The sequence below is a fragment of the Polypterus senegalus genome, chromosome 9 (genome assembly GCF_016835505.1).
Source record: "Polypterus senegalus isolate Bchr_013 chromosome 9, ASM1683550v1, whole genome shotgun sequence".
Classification (NCBI taxonomy): Eukaryota; Metazoa; Chordata; class Cladistia; order Polypteriformes; family Polypteridae; genus Polypterus; species Polypterus senegalus.
Genome location: NC_053162.1, coordinates 71,899,851 through 71,913,321, shown reverse-complemented (window position 1 = coordinate 71,913,321; position 13,471 = coordinate 71,899,851). Strand labels below are relative to the sequence as shown.

Sequence of the window (13,471 nt, the reverse complement as noted above, 5' to 3'; positions counted from 1 at the left end):
AAAAGGTACAGTACCTCATAACTCAAAAAGTGTCACGAAGCTAAACCCCTTCCAGACTCGCATTACAAGGGATAACTGTATACAGTTTAAAATTCTGAAATAGTAAGCAAAACAAAATCCAAACTAAAAATCAAAAAAATCCTTGAAAAATAATACCAGATAAACAAGTTGTATTATGCTTGGTGTGTGGGTGTGTTTGTGTGTGTCCTGTGGTGGGTTGGCATCCTGTCCCTGATTGGTTCCTGCCTTGTGCCCTGTGTTGGCTGGGATTGGCTCCAGCAGACCCCCGTGACCCTGTAGTTGAGATATAGCGGGTTGGAAAATGGATGGATGGATGGATTATGAGTCGTTTTCCACACCTCGTACTCTGAACTATTATGATTTGTGATCTTCTGTATTTTTTTATTTGTAGGTAAAAATTGAAATCATTGTTTTGTTTTTAGGTTTACCCAATGAATCTCATTTTGCTTTTAGTTTTTTGAGTTGCTGCTTTATTTAAAAGTTAATACTTTTTATTAATTTTGAATGCCATTCTGATCCCATCACCATTTCTGAGAGTTTAGCGTGTTCTGTTGACCATAATCCTTTGAGGAATGCAAAATTAATGATGTCATGTTGCAGAGTTCAAAGTTAATCACTTTCTATAAATTTAAATAAAAAAATCTTGCTGGCTCTGGCACTTTACAATGGAAGGTATGGGGCACTGAGGAAAAGCTTTAAAACTTTCCAAATGCAACCATTTTTCAAGCCAAGACAGTTGTTAATTACTGATCCACGCCTTCAGTGTTTCTGATGCATGTTTAGGATGGAATCTGGATGAGATCTGGAAAATAGTTATTTTATTGCATACTCCTGGTACTATTTTTTTATGGTAAGGATATGTTTTCTGTTCACTTGTGCAAATTCTCATGTAAATATGGAAGTAAATCAAAACAAAACTGACTACATGGCACAAAAAGTTTATTGTGATTTGGTGTTTTGAGAGGAGAATGCTCCCAGGGCAGTGATATGTTGTTACACAGGAAGACTAAGTGTTAAGCTATCACATATGGCTAAGCTTCTTTTAAAATGGCTAAATCTCATAATGATGGTGTTTTGCTTTGTTCAAAAATGACATGTTTAAACGATTTTACAATGTACAGTATATGTAATCACAAGATATGGAGCAATACTCGAGAGCTACTTTGACTTGAATAATCGATGTATTTGGTAAGTTTTTCAGCTCTTCCAGTCCAGGTAATTTTTTTTTTTGATTTATAGAAAATGATTATGTTTAGAACACAATTTCAGTTGGCAAATCCATATATGCCATGTTTGCAAAAAAGTAACTTCGACTTGAGAAACACCGAATTTATTCTGTAACAGAATGGCCTTTTCGACAATTGGAGGAATCAAGAGTTCTAGGAAGAAAGCCATTGGCACACTGCCAGAACCTGCAAGCACCACACAGCAGAGACCCCCCATTTGGGAATTAAGCTGGTATTACATACCCAATGTTCCACAGTTTCACCAATCATTTCCTGATTAATTTGTTCACACCCATAGACTTCACTTCGTTCATGTATTATCTGTAAACAGTTGCTGCAGGAGTTTCATAATGTCAGACAAATAAGGTGATGCTAAGCTGATTTTACAAAAATCCTTACAGACCATAAACAATGAAAGTTTAGTTAACAGACTTCAACTTCAAACATTAAAGCACAGGCCATAGTGAGAAATTAGGAAAGGGAGAATTAAAGAAAAATTTTCGGGATGAGAAGGACAAAAAATAGAGAATCATAATTAAAGATTCCTTAGAATCAGCCTCATCAGGGGCCTCATGTATAACGCCGTGCGTAGAACTCGCACTATAACATGGCGTAAGCACAAAAGCCGAAATGTGTTTACGCACAGAAAAATCCAGATGCAGGAATCTGTGCATCTCCAACTTCCACGCTCTTCCGCTACATAAATCCCGATCAGCGTGAAAACTAACGCCGTGCACGCGATTATGTAACGCCCAAATCCTCCCAGAATTACGCCTATTTGAATATGCAAATCAATATAAATCTCCCTTAAGCGCAGCCTTCTGTGAAAAGACAATGGGAAAAGCACGGGGAAAATATAAGAATTTCAGGGAATACCAAGTGGAGGCAAAGGAAAAACATACTATTTGTTCAAATAAACCGTGGTATAATCAACAAAAGGAAGTTGATCGAGTGACATAGCGTGTTGGAGAAACTTGAAAGCTCACATTCACAAAATCGCACAGTGCTGGAAATAAAAAAGAAGTCACATATCAAAGTTGCCGTGAAAAGAAGAGTTGTAAGCCCACTGTCTGAGTGTCATATGAAAGTTTATTAGGGTACAGAGAAAAAAGGCACACGGTGGGGAAAAAGCACGAAATGTCAACTTCAATCTCGACATTTCCACTTTAATCACGTAGTTTATTTTGTCATTTAGTAGAACATTATAAACTTCATCTTAAAATCGTTTAATTAACCAGTTTCTCAAATCACATCGTAATTAAAGTAGCACGTTAAATGCTTTGTTTTGTATTTGATCTTCTACTCGTATGTGATCTATGTGTGTGAATCACTACTTGCTTCTTAAACTGGCTCTCTTCCTCCAACTGGACACAGAGTCCATTACATTTGTGATATTACAGCTCTCTGAATAACTAAAATACTGAGATGTATACGTGATGTCATTTTCATGATGATAGGAGCTAAAGCACATTATTAAACATGTGTTTCATGAGCCTCGTGCTCATGACAAGCATTTATCTTTTGTCGAAATTTGTCGCGCTTTTAGCTGTGTTGTTATTTTCTTTCTGTTTTATATTCAATATATATTGGCGTGCGCCCAAGAGTCCTTGCTTTACTTTCCCCAAGTAACCGATCACCATACAATCAGCTCTGTAATAGACGTTAAGCCATCTGTAAGCTTAGCGCCGATTCTTCAAAACGTTTAAAGAACATTGAAATATCTTCGTAGTACATGTTTAATTATTCTATCCTTCACGACACTCCCAGTGAAGAATATAGATTATTTAAATGAAGTTAAAGTTTTATCTGTATAATTTAACAAACATATTTTGCTGCATTTCACCTTAAAATGATATCGTCATCATATGTAAATACGCTTTATAAAGTGGCCCAGGTTGTGAGATATTATAACTGTAGTGCAAGTTTACAGTGGGGTGATTGTACTTACAAGTACAAACCGTTCTTCAAGGAGCAATTGATTGAGTGCATTTAAAGTTCTTGGGATTAAACTGTTTCTGAACCGCGAGGTCTGTACAGGAAAGGCTTTAAAACGTTTTGCAGTGGCTGAGACAGCGTGTCCTTAAAGCTGTATACCGATAATTTCTTCCGATCAGCTGCTGCTGTGATTCACACTCAGATACAGTGATATAAATACTCCGAGTCGTGCAGTGAGAGTAATATGGAAAAAGATGATCCGCTGTGGCAACTCCTAATGGGAGGAGCTGAAAGAAGAAGAAGAAGAAGAAGTGAGAGTAACAACGCTAAAGCAGTTATGGTATTTGGAATACTATGGCTGTTCCCTGGACCATTATATTGTTACGAGTTAATTACAATCAGATGCATTACACTAATAAACAATATGCGGTTAGTTTCTGTGTATATATAAAGCCGCGTCATGAAAATAATGAGTAATCACACAAGAACAGTACCATTGCTTTGACGCTGGGTGCCGCCAGTTTGCAAAACCGAGCGGAGAACTTGCGTACGACAAGGCATGAGGTACCGCGGAAAAGTGCGTGGCTTTACGCCAAGTGTAGGTTTTATACATCGCGATTTGAACGTGGAAAAGTTCTTCCGCAACATTTCTGTGCGTACGCACCGTTTATACATGAGGCCCCAGGAGAGGACAGGTTCCTTTGACATTACTCATTAAGACTTCAGATTTTCAAATACCAACCAGGCAGAGTGTAGCACCGCCATTTCAAAGTGTTAGCAGACCTCATTGTTTATAACAACACTTTATACAGCCATTTTTAAACACAGGCAACATTCTCAAACCTGCTAAATTCTATTCATAGTCACAGGCCAATTCTGGCGGCATGAAGTGTAAAGTGGGAACACTGTCTGGATGTGGATGAGTCCAATGCAGGGCCCTCTCACCCGCACCTCTGCATTCATAAGCGGCCAGTTTGGAATGGCCAAATCTAACTTGTATGTGCTTAAGAACGTGGGAGGAAAACTCCACACAGAAGACAACCTGTCACGAGATTCAAACCAGGAATGATGCCTTAAGAATTTAAATGGAAGGAAATACTCATATAACCACAGTGAAAGTCCAGACCCTTTATGACATAAGAGGCCTGTCCATTTCGGTTTCCAGCAGGTGCCATACAGCACTTTGCACCTTCCCCTCGGCTCCATGGAAACCTGAGTGCTTTCAGATTTCCAGGCGGAAACAAACAGCTAATGAAGACATGCAGCCTTTTGGAAGGAGTGCGAGGAACTCCTGGTCTACCCAGTCTGGCAGAGATCAGGCTTGGAAACCAGAGGGAATGGAGCACCATGTGCTGCAGTAATCTTTTTGCTTTTCGCCATGCCTTTAAATGTTAAAAGCCCACACTTGTTAACAGCTTGAACCTCTTGTTTTCTACTAAGGGTGGACGGATATATCCTCGCATAGCAGTGGGTTTTTGATAACAAGTGCACACATAGCAGTCATTCACCGTGTGTCATTCAGAGCCAACAAGGAAGGCATACGTTTATACACTGAACACACACTGTGGAACATATTCCGCAAATCCATGTTGGTGCAAGGCTGTGCGGAGGTCATTCAAATAAAAATATCCCATCAGGCAAGATAGCTTCCACCAGCTGGGTAAAAATAGAGCCACTTCATCTTCACTGGTGTTATAAACAGCAGCTTGTATTGTGTTACTGTGCTGATATGCAATGGAATAGTGGGAGGCTTTATATAAACAGATTGTCTCTTTCTCTTTCTCACACACAGGCTTTCTATATATACCTCTGCATATATATTACCAAAGACTTTTTTTAAATGATGTTGCAAGGAGTTGCCTTCTAAAACACTGTAAATCTGTCTTTCAGTCAGACTAGACAGATCAAATTGTCAGTAGCTGAGGTGGGAACAACACAGTCTCTCTGGAAAAAATGCATGAAGCGCAGCTCTAAAAAAGCATTTGTTCTTATCAGTATCGTTCAGCACTGCGATATAATTGGCACATTCTCTTCAAGGCACCTTTCAAGTGGAGGGATAGACAATAAACCCCAAAATTAAGGAGCGGGTGCCACTTACTTCATAATCCACTGGTTTCTGACATGTTGTCTTCTACACCTGATTTTAGGGGTATATCAAGCCCTTAAATGTCTCTTTCTTTCAGTAATATTTTTAATAAATGGCTGGATTTGAATTTTTGAGTTTACAATAAAAAATACTACCTTATAAACCCAGATACCAAATAAGTTCAAAATATGTGATAAATTTAAGCAATAAAAACAAGGAGTTGATTATATTTCCTCATGGTGTTAGTAGTAGTATGATGTTAGTAGTATTAGTAGTAGCAGGCTGAAGACCCTCCAAATAGGCTGAGTCAAGTTCTGTAGAGTGGTGAAGGCTTTAGGTCAGAGCTCAATCCGGTGATCTGCTCTTTCTCAAAATGAGATGCATCATTCCAGAAAAAAAAGAGAATACTGTCAGAAACAGCACCCCTTCATGTTCCGGGTTGGTAGTGCTTAACTCTGATGAGGGAGGAAGATGACCGCCTTACACAAATGCATGACTCTACTATCTATCTATCTATCTATCTTAGAAATGAAGAAAAGAAACAATAATAATATACAGTAATTATAATAATACATTTGCATAATCCCTTATGCTAAAACAATCATCTCTCAACCACTCTGTGTAGAATATAAATACAATGCTTTCAGAAAGTTTTTGACCCCTTCACTTTTTTCATATTTCATTATGTTGCAGTTTCATGCTAAAATCATTTAAATTAAAAATTTCCTGCATCAAACAATACTTGAATTACAGACTGAAAACAGGAAAATTTATTACAAATAAAAAAACTGAAATATCAAATTGTTTTCAGACTCTTTGCTATGACACTTTGACAATTTTGCTTAGGTGCATCTCATCCTATTGGTCATCAATGAGATGTTTCTACAACTTGTTTGGAGCTCACCTGTGGTCAATTCCAATGACTGCACGTGATTAGGAAAGGCATATATCTGTCTTCATGAGGTTCCACAGTTGACAGCATGTATCAGAGCAAAAACCACGTCATGAGATTGAAGGAAGTGCCAACACAGCTTAGAGACAGGATTATGTTGAGGTTCAGGTATGGGTAAGGCAATACCTGACCTTACCAATAGCAAAGTTGCCTCCATTATTGTTAAATTAAAGATGTTTGGAATAACCATGATTCTTCCTAGAGTTAGTCTCCCAGACAAACTGGGGAAGAACCTAAAGGTGATTCTGGCTGAGCTCCAGAGAACATATGTAGAAATGGGAATAAATTCCAGAAGAACATCTATCACAGCAACACTCCACTAATCTTGGCTTTATAGAGCAGTGGCCAGAAAACAAACCATCTTGGACTTTTTTAGAAAGGCACCTGAAGGACTCTCAGACTGTAGACTGTATTCTCTGGTCAGATGAAACCAAGATGGAAATTTTAGCCCAATTCTAAATATCACGTCTAGTGGAACCCAGGAACCACTCATCACCTGCGCAATATCAATGGTGAAGTAAGGTGGTGGAAACATCATGCTGTGAATTTGTTTTTAAGCTTCGGGGACTGGGAGACTAGTCAAGGCTGAAGGAAAGCTGATTAGAGGAAATTACAGAGATTTCCTAAATGAAAACCTGCTTTAGAGTGCTCTGGACCTCAGACTGCACCAAAGGTTCACCTTCCAACATGACAATTACCCTAAACATAAAGCAAAGACAACACCGGAATAGCTTAGGGTCAACTCTGTGAATGTTTGTGAGTGGCTCAGACAGACCACAGTGTCAAACCCAATCATTCATATCTGGAAAGACCTGAAAACAGCTGTCCACCAATGGTCTCTATCCATGGTGTCAGAGCCCTAAGAGGATCTGCAGAGAAGAATGGCAGAAATCCCCAAATTCAGATGTAGGAAGCTTGTCAAGTCATACCCAGGATGGCTTCAGGCTGTAATCGCTGCCAAAAAGGTTTCAACAAAGTACTACGTAATGGGTCTGGACATTTATGTCAATATGAGATTTCAGTTTTTTGTTTTTAATTTGCAAAAATTTGTAACATCTTGTTTTCGCTTAGTCATTGTTAGGTATTGAGTGTTGATTGAAAAGAGAAAAATTAATTAAAATGATATTAGCATAAGGCTGCAACATAACAAAATATGTAACTTTGGAAGGGTCTGTAAACAAGGCGGTCCAGATCTAATTATGCAATTATGAAAAGGCGAACACATTGCACCTGCTGCTCAACTGACAACCATCTCCCCGCCATTTTGGAATGTGAGTGCTGCCATCTATCGGCAACAAAAATAATTTTTTGTGAATTCTCTATGCAATTAACTTAAGTTATGGTGTAATAAAAATTGCATAATTAGATCTGGACCACCCTATACTTTTTCCATGTGCTCTATAAATATTGTAAACATACAGAAATTATCATTTTAACTTACAGTATTATGTGCACGTATTATTATAATTATTTTTATTTAGTGAGACATTCTGTTTGTTTTCTTCATTTTTCTTTACAGCTTAATGATGAATGTAAATGAAGGATTCAAATTAGACATCATTGCTTGTGTTTCTGGATATTTATGTAATGTTTCTCTTTTAAATGCTTCTGTTGAGAATAATGATTATATCTTAGCTAATGTTTGATTATCAGGTTATTTTTTCCAATAAACTGTCTTCTTTTTCTTTTCTGGAAGTGTCTGTGAAACTTTAATATTCAACAAAATACTAAAGTGTATCATTTATATTCCACAGTATATATATATATACACAGTATATATATATATATATATATATATATATATATATATATATATATATATATATATGAGATATATTTTTATAATAAACTGTTACTTTTTGAAAATATTTCCCAATATTTCTTTTTATGCATGTAAGCCTTTAGCTGACAATTTATTTATGTAAAAATGCATGATTCATTTTTATTTTAGGGTTTATTTTTGGCTAAGACTAAGTATAACCAGGGTGGAAATTGATATGTAGATCGATACATTAAAATTTGAAATACAAGACTATAAAGGTTTACTTTGAACTGCAACAGCTATATCAATGTGGTATAGCAGTCTTTTTGCTATTAGGGATGTCAGATTTGCTGATCGCAGTTGCTGATCTTGTTGCTGCACCTTGTCAAAGTATGTGACAGACAAAAATGTGATCTTCCAGCACAGTCTAGCTTGTCTCTTTTTCTGAGAGCCAATAGTATGCTGCCAAATGGAGCCAGCACTGTACAAAGGGTTAACAACTGCAGAGAGTTCAGCTGCACTATCTGCCCTTTCTTATTTTTTCTATTTTGTTTCAGTACATAAAATACAAGACACCACAGAGAGGCGCTTCTCTTATATTTGTGAGGTTCAAAACACGCATGCTCCTTATGCCTCATCACTACATTCTGTTAACTGAATTCCAGCTGAACACTCATTGGTTCGCAGCTCTTTCACACAAACAGCCCATCCCTCAGACCAAAGAGAAAATCAAACATGTTAGATTTTATCCTTGCCAGTTGGTCTCTTTTGTTGGGTGAGTCACATTAGATGATAAACTTCATAGGAGCGCACCGCTGACTGCCTCTGACTAGCTAAGATTATGTAAATGAAGCCTGTGACTGAAAATCGCTGGAAAAGTCATCTAATATGACAATATGCTTAAGATGCATAGCTCAATTGTGACCAATTTGAAATTCATTGTTAGGGCAATTGAAGAAGCAGATATCATGATTACTGAACCCAACAAAACCATTACACAAAACAGCACAGTACCTTGTATTTAATTAAAAAAACATTGCAATATCTAAAGCTTTAGATTATTTACATAATTTGGATTTTAGCTTATTCTAACAAAATTTCTTTTCAATATCTATGGATGTAAATTTTGACTGTCCTTTTTCTGTACCTACTTTGTCTCATATAGGATCTGAGGAACTTAAACCCAATCCAAGCAACACTGGTCACATTTTAAGTATCAGTAGTGTGTGAAGTGCCTGTCCATCTCAAAGGACATCGAGACACTGGCCTACACTTGCACATGGCAGGCCAGTTATGAGAAGAGAGCAAGAGTAACTGGAGAAAACCCCCATGGACACAACAAGAACATAAAAACTTCACACAGGTGGTAAACCAGTCCCCAGATGTATGAGATGGTAATAATTTAAAGTGAAAAACACAGCAGATTATGTCTTGTTGTTTTTGTTTATAGTGATTTATTTTTACATGAATAGCTGCAAATCAAAGTCACCACCAAGTTCCCACTTTTACACTGACATATAGATGAATTAAATTGAATTTTGTTTTTCATGCTTTTCTGTTGATCAATCCCATGCCATCTGTATCTTATCACAACATTTATCATTTGGCGTGATGGTTTCTATACCTGTTGAGAGCTGATGATTTCTGTGTATAAAAGTATAAACATTTGTTGATGGATCTAATGTCCTGGGTTTAAATCCCATGTCTGTGTTTGTTTGCATTTTCTCTCCATGTCTGTTCTTTCTTCTTCTCTGAAGATGTGAGGTTATTTGATGATTTGAAATTGCCCAAGTGTGAGAGTAGGAAGGTATATGTGAGTGCTTAGCAATGGACTGCCTTTGGGTTTCTGCTTTACTAGTGATGTAGTCAATTTCAGCTCCAGTCCACCATGCCCCTGAATTAGATTAAGCAGGCTTGAGAAAGTTATCATTATAATTAAGTACACTGTAATTAAATTGTATTATTGGTAGATTGAGCTGATTTTAGGCAATTTGTTACATTTGTTTCTTTTAATGGAGACACTAAATAGTACTATTGCTTTTTTTTTCAAAATATCATACAATTTTGATTTTTATTTTCACTTTCTTGAAGAGCATCCTCATTATAATAATCCATAATACACTTGCATACTGGTCTTATTAGCCTATTGGACCAACACTGTGGATACAGTGAGCATCAAAGTTCTTCTCTTTAAAATTATTTTAAGGAACAAAGAAGAAACAGGAGTCTGACCTGCTGTCCTTAGATAAAATCAACCTGCAAATACATCAAAAACCATAGCACAGGTGGCAGGCAAAGAATCAGACTCATTTCCAGACCATGCTTCTGCGCTATCGGAAACTTGTCTGATTCCACTGCCCTGTGCCAACTTTTTATTCATAGCCTCAACCAACGTGGCCAGAAGGGGCTTGCAGAGCAGGTAAAAATAGTAATGGAGCCACTATTTTTGTTGTCCTTGACTCTGTAAATGGATCAACTGCATGCCTATCCTCCTCTGGCCAGGTTGTATTTATAGAGAGCGCAGAATTTTGTGGAGTCACAACAGTTATTGTTAGGCACAACATGTCAGGTGCTGCAACGTCATGAAGAGCAACTTGTGAGCTGAAGATTTCATAAATAGTTACTCCTCACCCTGAGAGATCTTCAAAACCTGGACTGTTAACAACTGTTTGCAAGTGTTTGGCCAATGGGATTACAAAGTATGAAAGTAAGATTTTCTAACAAAAACAGCCTAATAGGAAGATCAGCTAGAAAGCTGCAGCTGTAGCTCACTTACGTATTCAGCTCAAGTGGTAGCACAGGCAGATGTGCAGTTTGGTGATACATTTTATAAACGCAGATTGGCTTATCTCAGAGTAAAATGTAAGATCACACTGTGCAGACTCCACACCTGTAAGGCAGGAGAATGTGTGCAGGGCCTTTACTTAAACAGACATTAGAGCTCAAATCGAGTGCCAGCCCGCTTTTGCTAAAATGTTTTCAGATGTTTTTCATGCCATGTGTTGCCAGTAATGTATTTTGATTAAATGAACATTAAAACATACAATACACTGCAACCAAAAATCTTCTTGTACTCCTACTGATATCCTTGAAGCAGCTTTATCAAATATACAGTGCCAAGAAAATATCTTCACCCCTTTCAAGATTTCGCATTTTATTGTTATACAACATTGAATCACAGTTGGGTTAATTTGGCATTTTTGATATTGATCAACAGAAAAATGCCAAAGTGAAAATAAATCTCTGCAAAATGTTTTAAATTAATTAAAAATACCTCAGGTCAGTATTTAGTAGATGCACCTATGGCAGCATTGAGTCTGAATGCACAGGTCAGCTTTGCGCATCTGGACACGGCCATTTTCCCTATTCTTCTTTGCAAAACTGTTCAAGCTCTGTCACGTTTTATAAGGATTGTGAGTGACCAGCCTCTTTCAAGACATTCCATAAATTATCTGTTAGACTATGATCTGGACTCTGACTCAGTCACTCTAGGACATTCACATTGGGTTTTTAAGCTATTCTTGTGCACCTTTGGCTTTTCGGTTGCATTCAATGTCTTAGTAGAAAACTCTGGACATATTTACAGCTATACCATACTCACTCTTTGCCTTTCTTAAAGTCCATCCAGTGACTTGTGTTTTTCAGTCACAGGTTCCTTGTAGTGTTCTTTTGTCTTCATTATGTAGGTTAGACCACCGTTTTGAATCACCACAAGTTGGATACTTCCAGAACAGTTGCATTTATACTACACTCATTTGAAAGCTCAGCTAGGTTATTGCCATTTAGCTAAATATTGTGGCTTCCAAAACCAGTTGACTGCACCAGTGATGATATAGATGTGTCATTTAAAGGGAGTGAATATTCATACATTCAATCATTTTGTGTTTTATATTTTTCCCTCCACTGAGTTGGCACCTTAATGTGGTGGAGTGGTTTGCATGATCAATGATCCCCTGAGCATTGCCGTCTGGAGTTGTGCACTCCTGGTAGGGCCATCCATGGCAGCAAAGTCACAGGTAAGGTTCTGATTAAGTCGTATTCAACCACTCTCCCACTCAAGGGTCTATCCAAACTGGTGCACCTTCATGCTATCAATCAATGTCCTGCACACTCCTTGCCATGTGGATCCCTGACTGGAAGTGAAGCAATGTTTGGGACTTTCGTACCCTCACTGCCACTGACATCAACAACACCTTTGCACAGGCTCTTTCTTCCATCCATCCATGATGGTGATGTTTATTTCTAGTTAATTAAGGCCACTGTTCAGAGATCTGTTTTCACATTGACATTAAAGAGTCTTTCCCTGTTGATCAGTGTCAAGAAAGAGAAAAAAATCAATGTGATTCAGTGCTGTTTAATAGTGTGAAATCTTCAGAGGGGATTAAATCTTTTTATAGGCACTGTAGGCTCATGGACAGCCAGAGCCTATTCAAGGACTTCAATTAGTCTTTGATTGGCTGGAACCTATCCTGGCAGCAATGGGCACAAGACAGGGGCCAACTCTGGATAGGATGCTTGTTTGCCACAGGGCACACCAAAACTGTATCAATAAAAATGATGAATCTGCCTGAAGTTTAAATTTTTCTTACAACCAGTAAAGTGCCCGCCAGGTTGTTGCTACCAGAAATATTTTGACATTCCAAAACATATCAGGTTATAAGCTTTTGATTAAGATGAAGATCAAGGTTCAGAAGACAGACATTAACATTTTATACATACAGTATAACTCACTATTAAACAATATAAAGTGCTTTCTAGAAGCCTAGCTTTGAAAGAAACTTGTATATACTAATTTGCTAAATCTCTTTTTAAAAGGTGGTGTTGCTCTTATATTAAATGAAGGGTTGGCACTGTGACCTAACGTCCTGCAGCCACATCCCATTCCAGGTCACTGTCTTCATTTGTTATTCTCCCACATCTTTAAAGCTGTGCAGGTTGGGTTCATTGGTGTCTCTGAATAGGCCCAGTCTAGTTGTGAGTGTGGGGGCATTCAGGTGTTCCTTGAGATACACTGATGTCTTGTCCAAAGCTACTTCCTACCCATTACTATCAGGATAGGCTGCAGCCTGCTGCATCTCGAAATTGGACTAAATGAATTTGAAAACGTTGTTATGTGAAGGGTGGAGTGGTGGTTAATACTGCTGTTACACAGATCCAATATATGGATTCCAATGCCTGCCTTGTTCTCTTTTGAGAGTTCACATGTTCTCCCTTTATCTGCATGGGGCTTTCTCCCACAGGCCCAAAGACATGCAGGTTAGGTTAATGGGTGATTCTTGATTGACCCCATTTGTGGTGACTGCGCGAGTGGACCTTTTACTGGACTGGTCCACTTTAGTTATCCTACCTATTATTCAGGGCTCTCAACTCTCTTCTACCACCACCTTACTTCATGGTTGAGATTGTTTATTTTTAATAATGTGATATGTTAAGGAGTTTAATCTGATGGACAAAAAGCTCAATTTTGGTCTCTTCCAGTCTTCCATGTA

At 37.9% G+C, this 13,471-nt stretch overlaps 1 long non-coding RNA gene across 1 annotated transcript in view; it reads left to right on the top strand.

Moving 5' to 3' along the window:
- The window catches only part of LOC120535419, a 56,321-nt gene that overhangs the window by 18,903 nt on the left and 23,947 nt on the right, over positions 1-13,471 (top strand). Inside the window, exon 2 of the long non-coding RNA XR_005634898.1 lies at positions 9,148-9,376. This is a non-coding gene — a long non-coding RNA (uncharacterized LOC120535419). The remainder of the gene's footprint in view (positions 1-9,147; positions 9,377-13,471) is intronic.